Consider the following 24,247-nt stretch of genomic DNA (forward strand, 5'->3'; position numbering starts at 1 on the left):
GTAAATTTATATATTCTTTTGAGACAACACAGTAATAATACCTATGAAACTAGATATGGATTTCAATTTGGCAGTGAGGCATTGTGAAAAGAATAAATTTGGGAGTTAGAGGCTTTGATTTGAATCTCAATTTCTACTTTACTAACTTTGTAATCACAGGCAAGTAGTTACATCTCTGAACTTTGGTTTCTTCATTTAAAAAATAAGCCTAGTTAAAACAATGTAATAGATTGTATTAAACATATGTCATGTTGCATATAAGGCTTGGTGCATGACTGGTACTCAACAGGTTTGAAAGCACTTCCCCAATTCTACCACTGCTAGACCCCCACACTATTTCTTCTAAAAATTATTGCCTCATGTATTTGCAAAAAATTATCAAAAAATGTCAACTTTAAATGCTGGTAGCTTGTACAAAGCGCAGTTATTAAAATTAATATGGAGTACAACCACATGAAAGCATTTATCTTCACCATTTTTACAAAGTAATCTCATTCTTCATTGTGAGTGAAATGTAAAATATTTTGCTTATTTCTTAGCCAGTTTCTTTCTTTCTTTCTTCCTTCCTTCTTTTCTTTCTTTATTGGATCAATGATGCTTTTATCAAGCAAGGAGGGGCACATTTTCAGGAAAGAAAATGGCAGCAGGCTACAACAAGGGTGTGAGTTTTATAGGATTCAGCAGGGTCAGGCATGAGATGAGTTGGTTTGGCAGCCTCATTTAGGGTGGGACAGGAGGGGAGGTAGAGAAATTCCTGGGGCCTATTGTCCTGGGATCAGCTGAATCAGTCAGGTGGGGGTCAGGTGGGAGTTCCTTTTGTGTTCTACCCATTTTCCCTTCCTGCTTTCCTGACAGCTGAGACCTGTGCTCTAAATGTCAAAACCTCCAGTTTACCACAGATATCTCCCTGCAGATGGCTGGAAGGTGGGTGGGGGAACAGCTGCAGATAGGGGAAATGCCCTGAGGCTTATTCTCTATGTCCTTCATTCCGGACTCTGAAGGGGTATAATTAGTTGGGGTGACATTGTCATATCTGGCTACTTCCCACTGAGAAGTGGCGTTGCTGGGGCATCTTCTAGTGTCTGAAAAAAGAACATGGTTTTCATATATTCTTCAGGGGTAAACCTGGAGTTGGTGGAGATGCATTCTATTAGAAACCTCTTGTTGAGGTGCAGTATTTCCACTTTAAAAGTCTGGTGCTGAGGAACTACTGGGCCCTGCTTCCCCTCTCTATTTTGCCATCTTGTCCTCAGCCAGTTTCTTACTCTTCCTATATTAACTCACTGCTATAGAAAAAGAATCTTTGTTAAAAACCATTTTTATCACCTCAAACAAGTCTACAGTGGAAACTATTTTTATTTTAGATATAACTCATAATCATTCTGGTTCATCACAAAAATCAAGCCAGTTGTCATTCTTCCTCATGCTCAATAATTTTGCAAATACTTCTTGTTATTTCTGTTTTTGGTACCATTGTAAAACACAATGACAAACTCAACTCACTTAAGTAAAAAGAATGTATTGTCTTCCTCAATCACCATTGGGAAGGCTGCAGGGATCTGGCAGTAGATAGGTTAGAATGTGGCATTCAGAAGACCATTAGAACTCTAATCTTTTCACTTCTCTCTCCCATTTTGTGCCATGTGTTGGAAGACATAATTCTTAGAAGCCCTGAGCTCTTATTCTAATGGTTTCATGATTGCAGAAGAAAAGATTTTCTCTGCCATATGTTCAGTTTTATAAATATCAATAAAAGATCCAACTGGTCTTTCCTGTGTCAGGTGCCCATCTTCACCAAAAGTAGGGGATGAGACAGTGGACTTGGCTCAGCTTGGGTGATTTGGAGCCCCAGGGCAAGACGAATTGAATTGCATATCTACTAGAGGAGAAGGAAGGAGATGGGAAAAGGTACTTTGATCATTGCTGACACCAGATCAAAGAACACATTTTCTCCTTAATGATTCTAGTATTTTCAGGGTTGATAGTGCATGGTCATTTCATCAGCTTTAAATGATTTTCTCTCCTTTTATCAAGCCATTCAGATTTATTGTTTTGGAAAAACAAGCACAATATTTACTTTCCAATGTTGTTGTATGATTATTCTTCATTTGTATTTACTCAACACTAATTATAACTATATTAAAGGAGATAGAAATTGGTGTTAGTGGTTTTGGATCCGAATCTGGTTATGTTATTAGTTGGTTTTATAATATTTTGCAAATTCTATAAATGTCTTCAAATTTAATTTCAGTTTTAAGTCAAACAATTTCAATATTACTATTTTAGCAATTAACACTAAAATTATTCTTATGAAGAACTACCATCTCCTTCCATTCCACTTCCTGCCATTTTGTAAATGTCTCTTTAACTCTCTTCGCACTTTCTTTCAAAGTTTTAGGACAATTTTCTTATGCGTGGTGATCTAATATTCCATAATTAAGTGTCTTGCTATCTGTCTCTTTAAAATTCATTGTGCAGTTTGAGGGCTCTTTTACTTGAGAAACTCATATTGCACAGTACTAGGAATTTTCTTTTAGTACTACTTTGATAATAGATGCACTTTTCCAACAATAATCCTGATCCTTCAATTTCTTCTCCTCCTCCTCCTCTTCTTCCTCCTTTTTTTTTTTTTTTTTATACTGGGGATTTAAACTTTACCACTGAACTACTTCCTTAGACATTTTTATATTTTATTTTGAGAGAGTCTCATTAAGTTGCTGAAGACCTCATTAAGTTGCCCAGATTGGCCTCCAATTTCTGATCCTTCTTCCTCAGCCTCCTAAGTCACTGGGATTACAGGCATGCACTACTTCATCCAGCTGATTTCTCTGTTTTGGAACTCCTAATACTTAGATATGAGATTTCCATATTTATCCCTAAAAAATGTTTTATCTTTCAGTTCCTAATCATGTATTTTGCTTTTCAGTGTTATTTTCTGGGGTAAATTTCTCAATCTTTTCTTTTCCTATTGAATATACTTACATATATATTTTCACATACATATATATATATTCAATCACTCACTTTTGTTCCTCTGGCAAGAATGAGGCAGCTAATTCTGAGAGCCTGGAAGGAAGTTAGCATTTTAAAAGAAAAGGCCGAGACAGTGACAGGCAAAGGGTAGGGAACTGTCACAGAAAAACAGAGCTGGAAAGCAGTTAAATCAGTAAAACCAGATTCTATCTGGGATTACTGCAAAGAGCTGAAAAGAAACCTCTGTATACAACTGGCCTCGATTTTAATTTACAACCTGTTAAAGTAGGATGTTACAGTGCTAGATGTAGGAAACATAGGAGCTACTGTTTGTCTTAGTTATGGAAAATCAGTAAAAGGGAACAGAGGGTACAGTAGAATTCTCACAAAAACAGCAGGAAAGACTCTGGATGAAGCAGACCATCGTGACCATGCATCACCTGAGGGATAGTGGAGAATAAGGAATTTGTTCAGATATCAAGAATGGTCATGTAAGGAAGGTGAGGGATTCTGGGCAATCCAATTTAGTAAAATTCTTGCTGAAACTGAGTGATGCATGGTGGATTTGGAATTCGAAAAGCTGAAGCCTAATTCAGAAGAGAACTCAGAGGAGTCTAAGTTTTGGTGAAGGAGAGTCTGTCAGAACCTAGAGGGACTCCTGTCTTCTGATCTCCCTCTAGTGCCTACTACTGAGTGCAACAGAAAGTCAGGTGGCAAGGCTCTCTGGGAAATGTAGTTTGCAGAAAACTACCTTCAGCATCACTGAGAAGAAGAGCATAAGGTGAAACTGAGCATGGGCTTGGTCCTTTTCAAACAACTTCCATACATATTAGGTTTTCAATACATATTATGTGAAAATGTAACTAAAAGTAAAAATATTTGAGAAATTTATATATAAAATACAAAATCAGAATTAAATAACAGAGTGCATAATTAAACATCCCTATACTTGATTAATAATAGCTAATATTGAATTCATATAGCATGACAGATACTGTTATAAACTATTATATCATACTTACAGAGCATTACACTACAGTTTCAAATACTACACTTCCCTGGCTAACTTTTGATTCACAAAGTTTAGAATTATGTGTTTACTTACTCACTGTAAATTCCTTATTCTAAATCCTTAGCTCTGCTCATTCATACATTTCAATTTGAAAGACACATTAATGATTAATTTTATGTGTCAATGTGACTGGGTCATAAGGAACCCAGATATTTGTCACATGTTATTCTGGGAATTTCTGTCAGGAATTGTTTTGGCTGAGACTAGCATTTAACTCATTGCTTAGTAGAGGCTCCCAAGTGTAGGTGGTCCTCATCCAAAAAGGTTGAATCTGATGGATTAGGAGAGAATTCTTCCCACCTGACTGCATTTGAGCTCAAATACTATTTTTTCCCTGTCTTTGGACGCCAGCTAAAATATGTTTCTCTTCCTGGATCTTGAGCCTGCCAGATTTTGGACAGAAAATGTACCATCAGTTCTCTTTGGTCTCCAGTTTACTAATTTATTCTGCATATCTTGGGGCTTGTCAACCTCTATAATCATTTGACACTTCCTGATTCTGTCTCTAGCTCTCAAACCTGGACTACTACAGAATCCAGTATAGCTCTTAGCACAATTTCATTTATCAGTATTCATGTTTTGCATTATTATGACTACATAGCTATTTTTCCCTGAAAAATCCAGGATAGAACTGGGTAAAAAAAAAAAAAAAGAGGATACTACCATTCTGTATATAGACTTTCTCTTCTTCCTGTTTTTAGTTTTACCACCAGAATTCTGCCCTAATACATAGTTCTTAAGTGAAACAAAGGAGAGAAAAAAAAGCAAGAGAGACTGAAAATATTCTCCTAATCCTCTTCACCTCACAATACAGTTGGGTAGTCATTCAACTAACAATTATTGAAGCTTTCTTCATTTTGGACTTTGTATTAATGTTTTAAAATCTAAAAAAGATGTCCTTTAAAAGCTGGACTTAAACCCAGTCAGGAAGTGGCACTGGGTGAATATCCATTCGATCAGAAAATATCCTTTCCTAGAAGCTGACTTAAAGAAGTGTGTGTGTGTGTGTGTGTGTGTGTGTGTGTGTGTGTGTGGTGTGAGTGATTTAAAAAAAATACACAGCTTCAAACTATGACAATTTTAAATAAGCAATTATATGTAAGGTCCATAGGTAATTATTACAGGTTAATGACAACCTAATGACCTGTCTTACTAGCTCTTAAATGTCATTTACTTTAAAAAATTGAGGGTCATGAACATTCTTCTGCTAATTATGCACTTCATTTGCAATATGTTTTGTGAGATTGTTAAAGTTTGGAGCAAAGGAATAATGCTAATTAAATGTCAAAAGAATGGAAAAAACACAATTCTCAAATGTAGGAAACTGAGTAATTATTCCACAAATATTGGAAAAATTCACATTAAAAACAAGCCACTACTCTTCAGTGATCAAGAGTAGTTCCTGAAGTACAAATAAATAAAATGAAGAACACTAATTTCTTTCAAAGATGACTTTTGTACTGTTTCCACAGCCTATCTTGTAGAGGCTATTTCCACAAACTATGGAAATTCACTCATTGCCTGGACTAACTGTTCCATATCCAAAGTTCCCTCGGTAAGAACCAAGAGAGCTCTTTAGATTTGTGTGGGTCACAGTAAATTTCAAAGTACAGTGGCAGTGGAGGCATGAAAGGAAATGAAGAAGGAACACACAGACTTGAAAAAAGTCACCCACAGCTGGAACTTGTCCTCTTGAAGTTTACTATAGCAAGAAAAGAGAGCAAAGAGAATAGTCTTAAGTTACACATTGATCAAAGGATTGAATTTACTTGTTTCAAAAGTAATGGAGAACTGTTTAGAAAGCAGATGCAAAGTTAGAAACATGGAGAAATTACAGACACTTGAAAAGGTGGAGAGAATTACAGGGAAAGAGGTCAGGGGAAGAAACCAAGGCCAAGAGCAGCTGAGAAGCTACACTGAGCTTGGGGCTTGGAATGAAAGCACTGAGGCATGAAGAGAGGTCCTATGCACCTGGAGCTGGACAACCTGAGCTTGAGCTGGTTCCTCCAGTTATCCAGTAGGCTATTGTAGAACAATGGTTTTCACCTCTCTGGCCATTTCCTCACATGTAAAATGGGGATAATGCTGGTACCTTCATCATAGGATTGTTGTGAGAATAAAGTGTGTTAATACATGTAAAGGGCTTAGAATAGTGCCTGGCATGTGATAAATGCAAAATGCCAGCTGTAGTTGACTACTTTAAGCAGTCATCTCCTGGACTAGGCAGGTAGGAGAGAATTGGAATTTTCAAAGTTAAAGATACCACTGCTCCGCCCGCACTGTCTTATAAGTACCACGTGGTAATAAGAATTCATACCCCATTTGAATCAAATGTATGATATATGATAGGTCAAGATCAATGTAATGTTTTGAACAACTAATAAATTTCTGATGTTTAAAAATAAATAAATAAAATAAAAATTAAAAACATGCCTTTATCGTATCAAATAAAATATATTGCTTAATGTAAAAAAAAAAAAAGATACCACTGCTTTGCACTGTTATCTACACAATAGGTCATATTAACCTGCTAATACTGAAAAGAAGATTGAGTAATCAAAAGAGGGTTCATTGTTCCAGTTCTTCATGTTTGTTCATTTAATCCTCATAACCAACCTATAAGGCAGGACTGTTATTATCCCCATTTGCAGGTAAGGAAACAGAGATTAAGAAAATTTGGACATCAAGGATTGAATGAGATATAGACGATTATTCTGGTCTGCACTAAGACATAATGGGCTCTGTAGCTCCTATAGTGTATTCCAAATTTTGTTCATATGTGAGAACTCTCAGTTCTGAGCAAAACCAAGCATTAGCACACAATACAGAGGTGTTTTTTTAATTAATAAACCTGTACAATAGACATAGATTCACAATGAGACAGAAAAATAACTTCAGTAGGATCAACAGAGAAGAAAGGAGAGCTAGGCTGAGCAGGGGCTTGATTATGCATGCAGAGGGGAGCCATCTACTGAATGCAGTGTTAAGATATTCTCAGTTGTGAACATGTGATGACTCTCTACTTGCTTCATTACAGAACCTTGTGTCCGTGATACACTCTTCTGATGCTGTACACATTGTGCAGCAACAAAATTATCAAATACATGACTCTCCTCAGGGAAGAGTAACAGGCCCACACCTCCTGCCACATTAACCTTTCCTTTTTTGTATTAAGGTTTTTGCCTCCTGTTCACTTTTCCTTTCCTTATTGCTTATAAGCATTCAAGTCTTTATAGCCTTTGCTGAAATTTGCAAGTTTTCCCAGAGCTGCAATCCCAGTTGGTATATCACTACTTCTTTCCCCCTTGTCTACGATACACAAGTAACCATCTGCTGTTTGAAATTGCATTGTTGCCAGCATAAACTGTGAGAGGTAGGCTAGGAAGATTCAAATCTGTTACTACCCTGCAGAGGAAAGAATGTGCTTTAAGTATTCCTAAAGTTTGCTTTATATCAAAAGCTTGATTTATTTCCATTTGAAGAAGTAAGTAAAAAAGGATTAGGACTGAAAAACACTGATATTATTACCTACAGCCCTCCTCCTAGAGATAAACACCTTACTAGAAAATTTGTTGTGATCGTTGAAATAATGCTTGAAAATTATACAACAAATGGAGCTCTGCAATTTTATCCTTTTTTTTTATGTTCACAATTACCATAAAAGTAGTTCTTGATTGTTTCATGTAATACCTTAGTCGATTTTACCAGTTGAGTTTATTACTGTTGCTTCATAGCAATGTCTACTTTAGATTCTTTCTAAATAGCTGGAGACAAACAGTTGTCCTAATTAAATGGTTTTAATTTGGAATATTAAAAATAAAAATGCTCTTTATAAAAAAAAATGCATGCTCTTCATTAAGATCTTTGAAATGGTTGGGAGGGCTGTTCTTGCCAAGTCAACTCAACCACTGGACAGCAATTATAGAGAATGTCAATCTTAAGAAACTTAAATGTGTCTGCTCTCACCTGCATCATTGAAACTGCAATGCAGTTATTAGTCAGGGCTAGGGAACAAAACTGATCACTGTAGTTTGTTACATAGAAGAATAGTTTGAGATTTGAGACTTAGGACTCAAATCTACCTGTTACCAAAGGTTAGATAGATAGTTTTGAATTTTTTAAACACATGAGCAATTTATTCCTCTGAAGAGCAGAAGGGAGAAAAATGTCCCCTGTCTTCCTCCTTATATATTCTCTGGCAAAGCAATTATTTGTAAAAGAAAATAAGAACCTTCCTGAGGCATCATGCGAGTGCCCAAAGTCAATTGCTAAACTGCTTTCTCTAGCCTAGCTACTGAAAAGTTTTAGAAAAGCATGTTTAAAAAAATATGTAATAGATAATCATTAAAATAAAGGAAGCCAATATTATCAGGGAATCTTCCAGAGTTCACATGATCAAGGGGAAATGGGGGAGAAGGGACTGTCATATAACATGAAACACTAAATGTCCAGAAGCCACATCGCATGAAAAAATGCTGTCTTAGAGACAGGAACAGTGATAAAGGCGATTTAAAGGAATTTGCATATTGAGATTCTTTGCTTCTGTGAAGTCTGTGCAATTTAAAGGGATCCAGGTGTGCACCTTTCTTAAGCATAGGTCCAGGGCAGGACACCTGACTTCCTGGGCCAGGTCAGCACTACACCTTTGAGTGTACCCACTGGCCAAGATACTCTGGCTCTGTTTTGGAGTGCCTCCCTGTCCTCCCTCCATTCCTTGCTTCCCATCTCATGTGATCAACAGGAAGCTGAGATGCACAAATTTTGTGGAATATATACCAAGGTTTGTCCAACTATGCTCCTTTCAAGAGTTTGCATTTTCACTCCCAGGACAAAAGAACCCTGCTGCGATTCTGATGTGCTCCTCACTACCTCTGTAGAAATGTGGCACATAATAATAGGCACTTGAATTTTTTTCTTGAGTGAACGATCCCTAACAAATAAATATACCAAATGGTGGGTGCAGAGAGCTATTTCAGTAAAGCAATAGGGACAAAAACCTGATTGCAATGTGTTAAGAAAGACTGAGAAGAATGAAGAGAGCAAAGGAGGGTACACTAGTGAGGCATTTTGATATGAAAGTAATATGTGAGTAATGGGACAGGAATTCAAGAGGAAAGTCAGATGCATCGGACTTTTATTAAAGTAAGTTGTCTATTTTGAATTGGCTATATGATGGCATGTTAACGTATTTTGATGAGACTGATTCAATAAAGAGGAAAAGGTCAATGGTTGGTGGGGAGAGACTGGAACAACGTTATTTTATAGATGAGAAGTGTGAGAAGTGCTATACATGGAGGACATGTGCAAGCCTCTCCTTCCTCCATGGGGTTCAGGGAAATAAGCAGTATAGGGAAAAAGATGCAAGCTGGCAAAATTCATAATGTAAAAGACAGCTCGCCTCTGATGAATTTTTCCATTTGGAAAAAAAGCAATCACGTTCATAAACATACAAAAAAAGAAGGAAAAGAAAAATTTCAGGCTTAAAGAAGGAAAAAAAAATGATATGAAACAGCCTAGGAAGATAGAAGATGGACTAGACTACAGAAATATACCAAAATGACCAGGAAGTACTAACAAAATGTTCACAAAAATTCTTTGAAACTTGTTTCTGGTATTCTCTACCTGCTATTAGCTTTAGAACTTGCAACTAAGATTACAATAAGAAATATTTTAGTCTGTAACAAAAGTCATGCCATTTTCAATTTGTCATGATTGTGAGTCATATATTTGTGGGGGGAAAATGCCACTGTTGCCTTTATTAAAAATATTTGACATTTTATAAGAGAGTTGCTTTATACAATAACAACTTGCTCTTCTGTGTTCTGGGATTGCAAGAGCCTATGATCAATTGCAATTCCATATTAAATAGAAAAATTCAGAGATAAAGAATTCATAGGTTTTAAATTGTGTACCATGCCAAGTTAGCATAATGAAATCTCACACCATTCTGCTTCATTCTACCTGGGACATAAATTATGTCTTTGTCAAATGTATCCACTCAGTGTATACTACCCACCATTTAGTCACTTAGCAACTATCTCACTTATTAAAATGAATAACAGTATCACAATGCTTGTGCTCAAGTAACCCCTATGTAACCTAATCATGGCCATAAAACACAAGAATATTAATGTCAGCGAATCACTTAAGCCAAAGAAAAATCATAAAGGACTTCTTTAAGTGAAAAAGTAAAAGTTTTTGACTTATTAAAGAAAGAAAGAAAAAAAATATATATATATATATATATATATATATATATATATATATATATTCTAAGGTTTCCAAGATCTATGTAAAAATGAATCATTCATCTTTGAAATTGTGAAGATGGGAAAAGAAATCTGTGCTACAATAGCTAAACTGTGAGCCAATCTAGATGTTCTTCAGTGGATAAATGGATAAAAAAAATGTGGCATATATACACAATGGAATTTTACTCAGCAATAAAAAAGAACAAAATCATGGCATTTACAGGTAAATGGTTGGCATTGGAGAAGATAATGCTAAATGAAGTCAGCCAATTCCATAAAAACAAATGCTGAATGTTTTCTCTGATATAAGGAAGTTGACTAATACTGAGGTAGGGAGGGAGAGCATGGGAGGAATAGATGAATCCTAGATAGGGAAGAGGGGTGGGAGGGAAAGGGAGGGGGAAGGGGATTAGCAAGGATGGTAGAATGTGATGGACATCATTATAAAAAATACATGTATGAAGACTTGAATTGGGTGTCAACATACTTTATATACAAACAGAGATAAAAATTGCGGTATATATGTATTAAGAAATGTAATACTAAAAAAACAACAACAAAGTACATGTATAAAGGCATAAATTGTCATGAACATACTTTATATACAGAGATATGAAAAATTGTGCCATATATGTGTAATAAGTATTGTAATGCTTTCCACTGCTGTCGTGTGGTTTAAAAAAGAAAGAAAGAAAGAAAGAAAGAAATCTGTGCTAGATTTGTTGTTGCACTCAAACTACAAAAGTTACAGTCTCGGTGCCTGATAAGTGCTTAGAAAAAATGGAAAAAGCATTAAATTTGTATTTGTGTGTTGTTTGAAAGCATACATTATATATGTATATATATATATATATATATATATACATATATAATGTGTGTGTGTGTGTGTGTGTGTGTGTGTGTGTGTATAATGTATAGGTACTATCTGTGGTTTCAGGTATGCACCAGAGGTCTAAGAATGTATCACCTGTGGATAAGGGGCAGGTGGCAAGGGGGACAATTGAATAGTTTAATTACTGCTACTGTTTCTAGAGAATGGGTGTCTTTAGAACCAGGGTTCAACCTGACTTGAGTTAAATAAGTCCACGAAAGGATATGCACACTTAAATTCATTTATATCACCTTTTCAGTAATGAGCTATTACAGCTTGCCACTGATTCACAATTTTAGACACCAATGTGGTTAAGAACGTGCAATTCCAAAATGTACACTGGCATCTAAAGAAAAGGCAAAAGCAAGAAGATGTCCTTCACTTTCTTTTCACCCTTCACCCCTGAAGCGGTCCTAGAAGAATTATCTGACCTTTTTTGAAAGCAGGTCATAAAATCTTCACTACAGAAGGTCACAAGACCTTTTATCTAAAAGAAAAAAAATCCTTATTCTCAAAAATAGATATGTTAAGAAGACTCTGAGCAAATTGGCCATGCTAAGTTCCCTCCCATTTATTACCAGTGGATTGCATTAGAAATGAAGATTCAAAGAAACAGGAAACCTGTATACCATTATGAATAATTGTGCAAAATTGTGATTGGAGGACAAAGGGTATGTGCTAATGGTAATAAATGGGTCATATAAACATATAAAACAATAAATCTATTCATAACAAATAATATATGCAATTACTGTATATATAAAAAATAAACTATATATTTTTCTCTTATTAACCTGTTTTTTTTTTCCTTATAAGGGCCTCAGTTATGAAATTTGCTCTCCTATATAACACTTAGAAGAATATTTTGTGACTTTAGGAACTTTCTTATGAATAGAATAAATAAGTTTTAAAAATTCATAACAAAAATTCTGGAAACAGTAGATGTTTGCATATCTTGAACTTCCAAGAGTAACTCTATTGAATTTCCTGAAGGCATTTTATTCAAGGTGTTATTGGTATGCTCCTCTGTCCACCTAAGAAAACTGAAGGAGGAAAAAAAAATCAATGAATAAGGCTAAGAGATTTTTATGTAGGTTAAAAAAAAAATACTGTCCAGTGAATTATTTGTTTATTTATTTATTGTGGTACTGAGGATTTAAATCAGAGGCACTTTTCCACTTAGCTATATCCCCAGTCCCTTTTTATTTTATTTTATTTTATTTTTTTAGACAGATTTCACTAAGTTGCTGAGGGTCTCTGTATTGCTGAGGCTGACAATCTGCTTTGCACATTTTTTTTGAAATTTCGAGGTGCTACAAAAACATAGATAGGGTAAACTAACATTAGATATGAGGAATGTGAAAAATAAAAATAAATGATTTAGCCCCTACCTCCTGACTTATGTTACCAGTTTTGTTTTGTTTTTTCCTTGGGTTGAAAGGTATGCTAGTGGTTTCTGCCTACAATAACTGCAATTCTCTTCGAGATTCTATTTAGTTAGTTCCTAATTCATGATGCAATTTTTATTTGTACTAATATGTGTATGTACATAAGTTTATAATGAATTTTATATGTTTGAGGTCATTACAATCATTGGTTAAGTATAACATATGCCTTACAGAGTGTCAGTACCTCATTTGAAGAAATTGAACCATTAAACTTGACTAGGCAGTGGGTGGCAAAGAAAAACACGAATAACACCTGAGTTTTGCAATCTTGATCCTAGAAAAAAACTAATTTATGGGGGTTATCTAATAGTTTACCTATTATTTGTGTTTTCTTTCAAAAGCATCAAAGTATTTTAGAAAAGATGCTTAGTCTTTAGTACATATTGAGATTGTTCTGTGATTGCCTCTGAGAATTCTGGCTTCAGTTCAACTTGACATATGTCAGTCAGGCAAATAATAGGCTGCCATGAGTGGAACTTGAAATGAATCAGAGTTTACCTTATTGCACCTTTTCAAGGAGAAACACCATCTCATGTTTTTGTCATTGTGCTCCAGTAGTTACTAAATTTCCTCACTAGGTAAAAATGGCAGTGGCTAATGAGGGATTTTCCACTGATTTTTCTCACATGCAAGCAGGAGCCAAGGACATTTTTTCCCTTGAGGAGAACAGTGGAAATTACAGGGCAGCAGGAAGATTGTCAGCAAAGAAAATGCTAAAAGGGAAGTTCAAAGGAGTTTCATATTTCATATTGCAAAGAAAAGGGTCATAAAGCTAAATGAAATATCAGATGAAATAAAGTCCTGATTACACATGAAGCAAAGGCAAAAAGCACAGGATGGAGGGGAATCTGCACATATTAAATATTTGAGTGAAGTGGCAAAGTAGAAGAGGAAATTCCCCATGGGGGATATTTTATTTGATCCAGCTGATAACTTGTTATTCTGGGAAAATATGAAGGTAAGCATTTATAATCCAGTCTACTTAAATAACTTTGATATGTATAAAGGGATATGATTATAAGATATATGGATTCGAGCCTTTTGACTTGACATATGATTATTGATAATAAGTTATCTGGTTCCAAAGTAAACATGCTTGGCATTATAAGATTAAAAATATTTACTTCATGGCATGCATGCTGATGTTTGAGGATCATTTTGTCAGAACTCTCATTTGACGAAGAAGAATAAGGAAGGAGACAAAACATTAATTATCAGCTCTGCTTTGGGCTGAATTGCATATTTCTGAGAGTTCATCTTAAATCTCAGTACCTCAGAATTTGACTGCATTTGGAAGAAGGACTTTTAAGAGGAATGTAATTCGAATGGAGTCCTTAGAATGGAACAATACGAAATGATTAGTGTTCTTCTAAGAAAAGAACCTCAATGGATTAGATAAAGGGGAATGAAAGCAAGGGGGATAGGAACAGGAAAGACAGTGGAATGAATCTAACTTAACTTTCCAATGTATGTATATAAATGTACCACAGTGAATCTCACCATTGTGTACATCCACAAAACTGGGATCCTAAATAGAATAAGATGTATTCCATTATATGAAATTTTATATTTTTACATAAAAATTATATAATTTTTTGTATAATTATATCAAAATGAATTCCACCATCATGTATAACTAAAAAGAACCAATTTAAAAAAATAGAGGAGATTAGCACACAAACACACAGACTGGAGGAGGACACAGGGAGAAGGTGGCCAGAGGCAAGCCAATGAGGGAGAAAAAATTAATCCCTTCATCTTGGACTTGTCTTGAGAATTGTGAGAAAATACATTATTATTATTTAAGCCACATCACCTGTAGTATTTTATTATGGCAGCCATTGAAAATTTATAAATTCTCCCAATACATGTTTAAATTTATCCTTATATTATTAAACAAGGCTTTATAGAACAGGGGAGTCTGAGAAAATACACAGAAAAACACCTATCACTATTTAAAGCAATTAAATTATCTTGGGTGGAGAGGAAAAAAAGGAACTAACATAGGCTCCATGGAAAAAGTGACACTTGAACCTTGGGGATATTATGTGTGTCCTACATCAAGACAAAACTACAAACCGTTGCCATTCCAGCACCCGACAAAAATGTGTATATGGCCTATTACATAAATACATTTACTGACACATATTAAATATAGCACATGCACACACACATCTGGTCTATCAGAATGCCAACCTGCCTAGACACAAACCTTCTTGCTCACAGAGAAAGATTCAGATCACAAAGACTCATCCCAAGTAGCAAATATTGGTTAGAAACTGCTAGGAAATAATAAGTCTCAAAGAATAACCAAGGTCCCTAAAAGAACTACTGATTTTGGTCAAATGTTTTCAATCAGAAAAATGCTAAGGTATTCTTATCATCTTAAATGATAAGAGCTGCTCTGGAAATGCATGCCCTTTAGTCCTGAGCAAGAGATACTGAACAATCATTGCGCCCCACAATAACTTGGGCTTTACCTCCCCTCAGATAATGAGGCATAGCTCCAGGAGTGGGTGTTATCCAGTGGGGTTGAGTTACACTCACCTGTTCCTTTGTAATCCTACCCCTTTGCCCTTTTGAGGGTAGAATGTTCCATGGAACCTCCCCTTGTGTGCCCTCTATATAGGAATAAAGAATTCCAGTGGCTCTTTCTCTTTCCTCGGACCCTTAAGGTGGGAGAGCTGTCACAGATTTTGAAAAGGTACTTCTGTGTGTTTGTGTGCTTTCTCTGCCATTTTCTGAACTCATTGGAATAGTCAGATTTCCTGAGCCCAGCATTAGGTCTCCAGCTAGGATAGACGGCGATAAGCTACACTATGCCACTATAATCACTGAAATAATTGCATTTTAAACTTGTTTCATGCCCAGGTTTGGTGTAGCTAGTTTTATTTATCATTCCTAGAGCTTTCTGGTGGACAACACATCTGCCATAGCTAGGGTTCTCTCTGAGACAAGCAGCAGAAGACTGTTCTATAAAGCCCAAATGGCTTAGGCAGAAGGAAGGAATCCAGAGAAATCCCAAGTTCTCTCTGAAATGAAGCTGCAGGGTCCATCTGCTTTCTCTGCTCTCACTGGGCTGCTCTTATGGTAAATTTAGAGACTGAATGTTTAATGGCTATGTTTTTTTTACAACTTACTGAAGTTCAATTTCTGTACAGTAAAGTACACATATTAAAGGTTACCACTTATCTGTCTTGGATGTCTGTCCATATGTATACATTTAAAATCAGCATCGCAATTAGAATAGTAAATATGTTCCATCACCCTCAAAGTGCCCTTATGTCCTTTTGTATTCCCTTCCTCCCTTGACATAGTCCCCTTTTGTCTCTACAGGAAGTTCTCAATCTGTTATTTCAATTTCTAGAATTTTATATGAATGGAATAACAGAGTGTTTCCTTTTTGTGGCCTGGCTTTTTCAACCAACAGAATGATCTTGATATTGATCCATATTTTGGATACATCCATAGTTATTTTTTTCCTTTTTATTGCTGAACTGTAGTCCATTCTATGGTTCATGGATATATTTATGCCTAGTTTGGGGGTATTAAAAATAAATTTATTCCAAAAGTTATTTCACCATGGCCACTATATTTTGGTTTTTGCAATAACATCACAGGGTGGTGTTTCAAAGTCTGGCTTTTTTTTTTTTAATACATTGAGCAAGTTTCTTACATGTTCTTCAAATGTACTTGACTGTATGCGTTGCTTTTGTTTTATTTTTGCCAACACCAAAGAAATAATTAACAATTAATAGTGAGTTTCTTTGGTGGAATGAATAGCATTCAAGAAATGTAGACTGTATATATATATCACTATAGGCACTCCTGCCCTTGCATGAACAGATAAACTATTATAGCACAACTAATAGTCTAAACTCAAAAGAATTATGTCCCAGATTCACAAAATTTCTGAAGGTTAACACACTTACGGGAGGAGTTTCTCACTTGACCCCAAATACCAGGCTATTTGATTTCTGTTTCCCTCCTTATAATATTGTTGCTTTTGTATTGAATGAGCTTCTTGTGACATATGCTGTCAGAATGATTAAAAGGATGAGAAGTGAGATTTAATCAAATATACAGGACAATACTTATGACTATTTTCATACCCACTTGCTGTTAACGAGGAGGCAAAACTCACTTTAAGACTTCATTTTAGTCATTACAATTGATGCCACATGTAGCAAGGTTGATTCTCAATGATAACTAACATTATTTTTAAAAAATAATAATAATTGTAAAGTATCAAGCTGACTTCTTTTCTTTTATTTCCCTTCATCCCTCCTTCCTTCCTTCCTTTTTCTTTCTTTCTCTCTCCCTCCATCCCTCCCTCCCTCCCTTCATTTCTTTCTGTACCAGAGACTGAACTCAGGGGCACTCAACCACTGAGCCACATCCCCAGCCCTATTTTGTATTTTACTTAGAGACAGAGTCTCACTGAGTTGCTTAGCGCCTTATCGTTGCTAAGGCTGGCTTTGAATTGCGGATCCTCCTGCCTCAGCCTCCCCAGCCACTGGAATTACAGTTAAGCTTATTTTTTTTAGTTTAGAACCACAAGTTTCATTGTCTGTAACATGGAAGTAATAATGGCATTAACAGGTTCTTTGTGAATATTAAAAAAATAACGTAGGTACTATAATTAGAACAGTGGCTGGCATTTGTTAAGCATAATAATGAATAATATAGTATCTGTATTAGTTAGTTTTTCATTGTTATGATAAAAAAACAGAAAAAAAATCAAATTAAATGAAGAAATGTGTATTTTGTTTCATGGTTTTAGTCAATTGTCTCTTGGCCATATTACTTTTGGGATTGTTTCGAGGCATAACATTAGGGCAGAGTGTGTCATGAAGGAAACCTGATTACCTTATGGCAACCAGGAAGCAAAAAGAGAGGAAGTTTATGGAAATTCCAATATTCCTTTCGAAGGCACTTACCCCCACAATTATGGGACTTTCTTCTTCTAGGCCCACCTTCTAGAGCTTCCACTACATCCTAATAATGACAGATCTGACAATCGAGCCCTTACCACATGAGACTTTGGGGGTCACAACAGCATCTATAAATCTTTTGAGGCTCTTCCAGCCCTAAGGTTCTTTAATAATTGATCCAGATGAAAGCATTTAGCTAAAAGGAAAATTATCTGTCTAGGATACCTAATTTTAGAAGATGCAAACGAAGAAAATATTGTGGATTGTATCATTGGAAGAGGTTTGTCTTCCTACTGACTCCTGTACCTGTGAATACGTGAACATGTTGTTATTTGGCAACAGGGCTTTTACAGATGTGATCAACATAACATGGACTCATATTAGAGAAGGGCGACCTCTAGTCTGATGACCTTTGTTCTTAGAAGAAGATGGAAATCTGGACACAGAGACACAGAGATGCAGGAAAGAATGTCATGTAAAATCAGAGACAAAGACTGGAATTAAGGTGCTATAAACCAAGGAATGCCAAGGATTATTGGCAACCACCAAAGGCTGGGAGAGGCAAAGAAATATTCTTCCTTTGAAGCCTTCAGAGGAAGCCCTGAGGACACTGTGAGACTTCCAGCTTCCAGAACTATGAAATCAGAAATTTCTGTTGATCAAAGCCATTTGCTCCTGGTTCTTTGTTATGATGGTCTATGAAACCAGAATAGTAACTATTGCACAAATTAAAACAATGTTTAACAATGGAAAACTGTTGGCTTTCTTCATAAGTAAAAAAGAATGAAGGATCAAAATCAATTCATTCCAAGCATTCCAAGAGGCTTGGATAATCACTGTTCTATCCATATTCCATTTTCTACAATCATACTATGAAATAGTATCCATTAGCTTCAAATTTTCAATTAAAATAAATAAAAAATATCTAATCTTAGAAGTCTAAAATCCTCAACTGAATTATTCCAGAAAGATACAGAATTTATATTGAACTGACTTAATTTTGGAATAATAATCCCTTTTAGTGTAACTTTGTTCAGATAACAAAAATGGAAGACAAAATTACACTTAAGTTTCAAACATTTCATGCAAATTTTCAAACCCTTCAGAATAATTCCACTGAAATCATTGAGACTGAAATAAAGCCAATCAAATTTATCATAGTATTTCCTAATTTATGACAAAAACAAATGAGAAACTAAATTTTAGAAACATAATTTTCAGTCAGGTTTTTTAACCATGCATTTTGATTGCATATCTAATCAAGAAATTTATCCTACTTTCAAGTTCCTTTCCTGGACTTAAATGACAATATGAATCTCAAACGGCATCTGATTATGGTTGATGATTTTAGAAAATTATATTTAAACAGGTATTTTGTTCTTTTTTTTTCTTCTAAGAAAACAGCAAGGGTTGAATAATTCAAATAATCACAGACTATAGTTTATAAAACAAAAGCAATGAAATTCAAATTTAATTACTTTAAGAAGAAAAAAAGTCATTAATTTAAGAAACTAATTTCCCAGTTGATTGATTGTTAAAAATATTAATATTACTCACGGATACTGAAAGACTGAGTATACAAATGGATAATAGCCAAACTACACATAAAATTGAATTCTGGCTGGGCACGGTGGCACACACCTATAATCCCAGCAGCTCAGGAGGCTAAAGCAAGAGGATCACGAGTTCAATGCCAGTCTCAGCAATGATGAGGCACTAAGCAACTCAGTGAGATCCTACCTCTAAATAATATACAAAATAGGGTTGGGGATGTGGCTCAGTGGTTAAATTCCCCTGAGTTTAATCCTCAGTGCCAAAAAAGAGAAAAAAAAATGAATTCTGACCCACAATCTGAAATAACAGGGAGTAAAACAATCCATTCTCTACAGTAACCAGCCCAAGAAGTCAGTCAGCTATGTATAAGTGAGACCTGTGGAAAATCTATAATCACTATCTCTAGTAACAATCTAGCTAACAATCAAGACTGTAATAACTGCCCCCAAATAGCCAGGACTTTATCAATAAGTGACAGCTTCCTTAATGTTTGATCCACTTCCAATTTAAGACCAAACAGAGAAATCTGAATATGCATCCCTAATCAGTCACAAAGGATGCCTCATGTCAAGTTAGCACACCTACAGCTTCCTCATGCCAACAGCCTTCACTCGAGAACATACCTGAAAAGCTCTCTTTTTTTTCCATAAATCTCTCCCACTCTTCCATCTGCCTTTGAGTCTCTGCCAAAATGCAAGTAGCAGTGACTGACCCTTACTGTTGTGAGCTCTGAATGAAAAGGCTTTGCTGGTTCTTATAAAAAACTTTCAGGTAAGAGTCAAATAATGTGTGAACTCCTTGAAACTAGTAGCTATGAATCTAACTCTAATAGCTGAGTCTATGCAACCATAAGTACTCACTATATCTGATAGATGCATAATTAATTTGCAATGGAATCCTGAACTTATATAACCTTTATTCATTTGTGGAGATAATGGAGATGATATATTCTATGGTGAGCAATTAGTGAAGTGTGTCAACTTGTTCAGTTTGGCAAAGATTGAAGTCTTGTCTGTGATGCTTTTCTAAAGACAAAAAACAGATTACTGCAATATTTGATTTTTCTCCATACAATATGTAAAGGTTGGTAAATAATTACAAGTGCCTCATATATTCATTAACCTCTCTAGGACTAAAGTCCACTTGCAAAGTAAAACAAACAAACTTAGATTTACCCTTTTCACTTAGTTTGATCCAGGAAATGACAGTGAATCATACATTTCTCAGAAAAAGAAACAAATCCTGTTTTTTGTTTTATTTTGTTTACTTGGTTGTTTTTGTTTTGTTTTTGGTACTGGGCATTGAACCCAGAAGTACTGAGCTACATTCCCAGCGCTTTGTATGTATTTATTTTTTAAGACAGGGTTTCAGTAAGTTGCTTAGGGCCTCACTAAGTTGCTGAGGCTGGCCTCAAACTTGCAATCCTCTTGCCTCAGCCTCCTAAGCCACTGGAATTATAGACATGAGTCACTGTGCCTGGGATCAGATAAAAATTTTTCATGTGAATTTGCTAACACAACTGTTGTTATATGTGATATTTTAATGTTCAAAACTAAAGCTTTAACTCCAACTGCCTTCATCTCATTGCTTCTAAAGTAATTTATGTTCATTTTTTTTCCATTTAAACTTCAATTTTATTTTTAATCTCTTACCCAGTAGGGTTGATATTATGTAACAAAATAACACTTTGGTATTACATTACTGTATAACATCAAGTGCTAATGTAATACAGTAATTCTACAGCTTAAAATCTAGCTTTTGTTTAAAGAAAAGGATTAAAATTGTATTTGTAAAGTGTATTTGCTATCCATTTGATATTATATTATATTAGAATTTTATTTGATTTGATGGGGAAAAATAACTGTTATACTGGTTCTTGATTTGAGACCAGCCTTTTCCTTAACTGAATGAGATTTTTGATAACTGAATTGTTCTTTCTGTATATATTTCATTACTATAAAATGAATTGGACTAGATGACATCAAGGAGCTGTCAAAGACTTCTCTACACTCTTGCACCAACAATGTTTTTTAAAGATTTGAAAATTTGAAGTCATAACTCCACACTGGACCTGAGTATTAATTCAACTGGAAAGGGCTGAGTATCGAGCAAGTGGATTTTAACAGTGACTGATGGATTACTCAGAAGCTGAATATCTAGCTTGTCAATTTTACACACCCTGCCTATCTATCTGGCTGGCATTTCAAAATGCTTATCTTTCAAAGACTCTCTTAAGCCAGTGTAAACTCAGTTTAGAACTATACTATCCAGTGTGGGAACAGCATCCACATGTAGCTCTTCACTTGAAATGCACTCATTATTACTTAAAACTGGAATTTTAGCTTTAGTTAACTCAAATCTATATTCTTTTCAATACTGGGGATCAAACCCAGGGCCTTGTATAAGCTAGGCAAGTACTCTACCATTAAACTAACCTCTTGGGCTGCAGATTTAAATTTTAAAATCTTTGCGAAGTGCTTTTAGAGACTGGGGCTCTTAAGGGGAAGGGAAAGATGGGGAAAGGTTGGCCAACATGTACTGAGTGACAGGAGAAAAAACACAATAGGGTGATGATAGATAATAGTAGTATAGTTTTCATTTCAAAAAGCTAAAAGAATAGATTTCAAGTGTTTTTGCAACAAGGAAATGATAAATATTTGAGGTCTTAGATATGCTTACCTGATTTGAACACAATTGTATACTCATATCAAACCATTAAATGGTACTTCATAAATACGTGTAATTTTTATTTGTTAATTAAAAAAAAAAAAACTAACAATTCAGCCAGGGTGATACATGCCTATAATCCTAGCAGCTCAGGAGGCTAAGGCAGTTGGATCGCAAGTTAGAGACAACCTCAGCAATTTAGCAAGGCCCAAAGCACCTTAGTGAGACCCAGTCTCAAAATGGAAAACAGAAAAGGGCTGGAGATTTAGCTCAGTCCAAAAGTATTCCTGGGTTCAAACTCTGGTATCAAAACCAAAAACCAAAAACCAAAAACTACCAATTCAGTTATTGGAAAATGTTTGGAGCAACTTACATAGGTAAATCTACTTTTGTAATCATAACTTTTATGATGTTGAACATATATTTCTGATAAAAATTTAGTTCTGAGCTGTAAATGATATCAAATATCAAAGACTTAGTATGAAGAAAAATAATGTAAACTATCTCATTAGTAATTTTATATTGATTACATGTGAAAATTTTTGGATATAGGTAAATATTTTGATGCATCTTTTTGCTATTTTTAATGTGACTGCTGAAACAGTTAACTTTTTTTTTAGTTTGGTAAAATTCTGTTTCTATGAGACAGCACTGTCTTAACATAGTCAAGGCTCATCATCAACTGTTGGTGCATTTCAGATTGAAATATGGTCTTTGGATTCTTGATTTGCCTTTGCTAGCCTCAGCCTGCTGTCACTAGGCTCATCCTGTTACCGCCCTACTCTCAGCAATTCCCTCAGGCTTTGTCCTTCAGTCTTCATGAAAGGAAAATCAAAATCCTTGACTCTACTAGAAAATCAGCATAGGTGATTTTATTTTTTGAGACTGATTAAAAGGACTATAAACCAACTTGAGCTATTGTAACTAGAAAGGGAAAGATATTAAAAAGGCTTTTTTTGTAGAATAAAGTCCCCCCAAAATCAACTGAATGATAATGAATACATGAATTAAAGCATACATGTTAAGTATACATGTTAAGAGTTAATGATGGGAATTTTAATATTTGAGTAAAACAAAATAATTACTGGCCTTTTAAATTTCGGTTTTCCTTGCTGCCTAATTCCCATTTTGATAAATTATAAGAAGAGTCAAGAGGGGAAGAAAAGATGAAACAGGTAATTCTAAACTTGAAATTTATTATTCATTTAGCCATGATCTTCTTACACCAGAAAGGTTCTTTTAGTAATTAATGTTTTATTTATCTACAGATTTTGTTTATAAGTGTTTTTAACTGAAAGACACTGACTCCTTTCAATTTAGTTCAGAGGCCAGGTAAGCAAGAATTTTTAAAAAATGCTTTTTTTATTAGAAAAAAAATTATTAGAGTTAATGTTTTAGAATTATTAAATCCCTTTTATCATACAAAACTCTGGAAGAAACATTTTAATAATTGTTTTTAAAAAGCTCAAAAGAAAAGAAATACCACTGCCAGAAATAAACTAGATAGGACATTTGAGGTAAGATTGTTTTTCCATAACAGAAAATTCAATTATTTATTTGATTAATTCAATAAATGTTTCCTGGATGCCATCTGTGTGGAACAACACTCTATGAGAAGAGTCGTGTAAATAAAACACAGTCAAGCTTGAGGTCTAAGATTTAGTGACATAGAGAAGTTATTAAGTACGTGGGGGAGTTATAAAGACAACAGATACTTTTTCATTTTGTTTTTCCTTCCTACAAACTGGAGTAATCTCCTTCCCCCATATCAGTATCAAGTTCCTTAAAGGCCAGTGCCGCACAACCTAGTTAACTCAAAATATCCCAGGAAGCAATCATCCTGTATTTCAAGTCCACCTGTGGAGAAGCAAAAGGTAGATGTCCCCAGAAGGTGGAAAAAAAGATTTGAAGTAAAGGGTACGGAGGTCTCCCCTTGTGAGCTAAATACATAAGAGGGATGTTAACAGTGGACTCAAAATTTCTTATCAGTTCTATGCTATTGCTCCCCTCCCCCTATGGGTCTCTGGATAGGATCAACTCTATTCACCCCACTCAAATATATAGGTTCTAGAGAGTTGTGAGAGAGGTGAGTAGAAATAGAGCAGGAACAAAAAACAAACCCTACTAATCAACCTCTTTGGCACACACGTAAGTGCAGATAAGTTTATAGCCTATTTTAGGATTTCATCGGGGCAGGCTGATATGTTTGATCTATAAAAATGAAGACACACGACAGTGGTGATATCAGAGGGCTGAGAAGAAGATTCATACTGTACTAGGCTGATACCAGATGCTCAGCCAGCAGGTACTGGTATAGACTGCTAATTAATAGCTGCTCTCCCAGACCCTCCTAGTTTACCTTCTACTGTTTCAGCTACCTGGGAAAAAGCTTCCTTCCTTGGAATCCCAGGAGTTTTCTCAATCCAGCAACCCGTGGCTGCACCCCAACATTATAGCAGTCATCTTCTGATTGGTCT

Source organism: Urocitellus parryii, chromosome 5, assembly GCF_045843805.1.
Source record: "Urocitellus parryii isolate mUroPar1 chromosome 5, mUroPar1.hap1, whole genome shotgun sequence".
NCBI classification, from domain to species: Eukaryota; Metazoa; Chordata; class Mammalia; order Rodentia; family Sciuridae; genus Urocitellus; species Urocitellus parryii.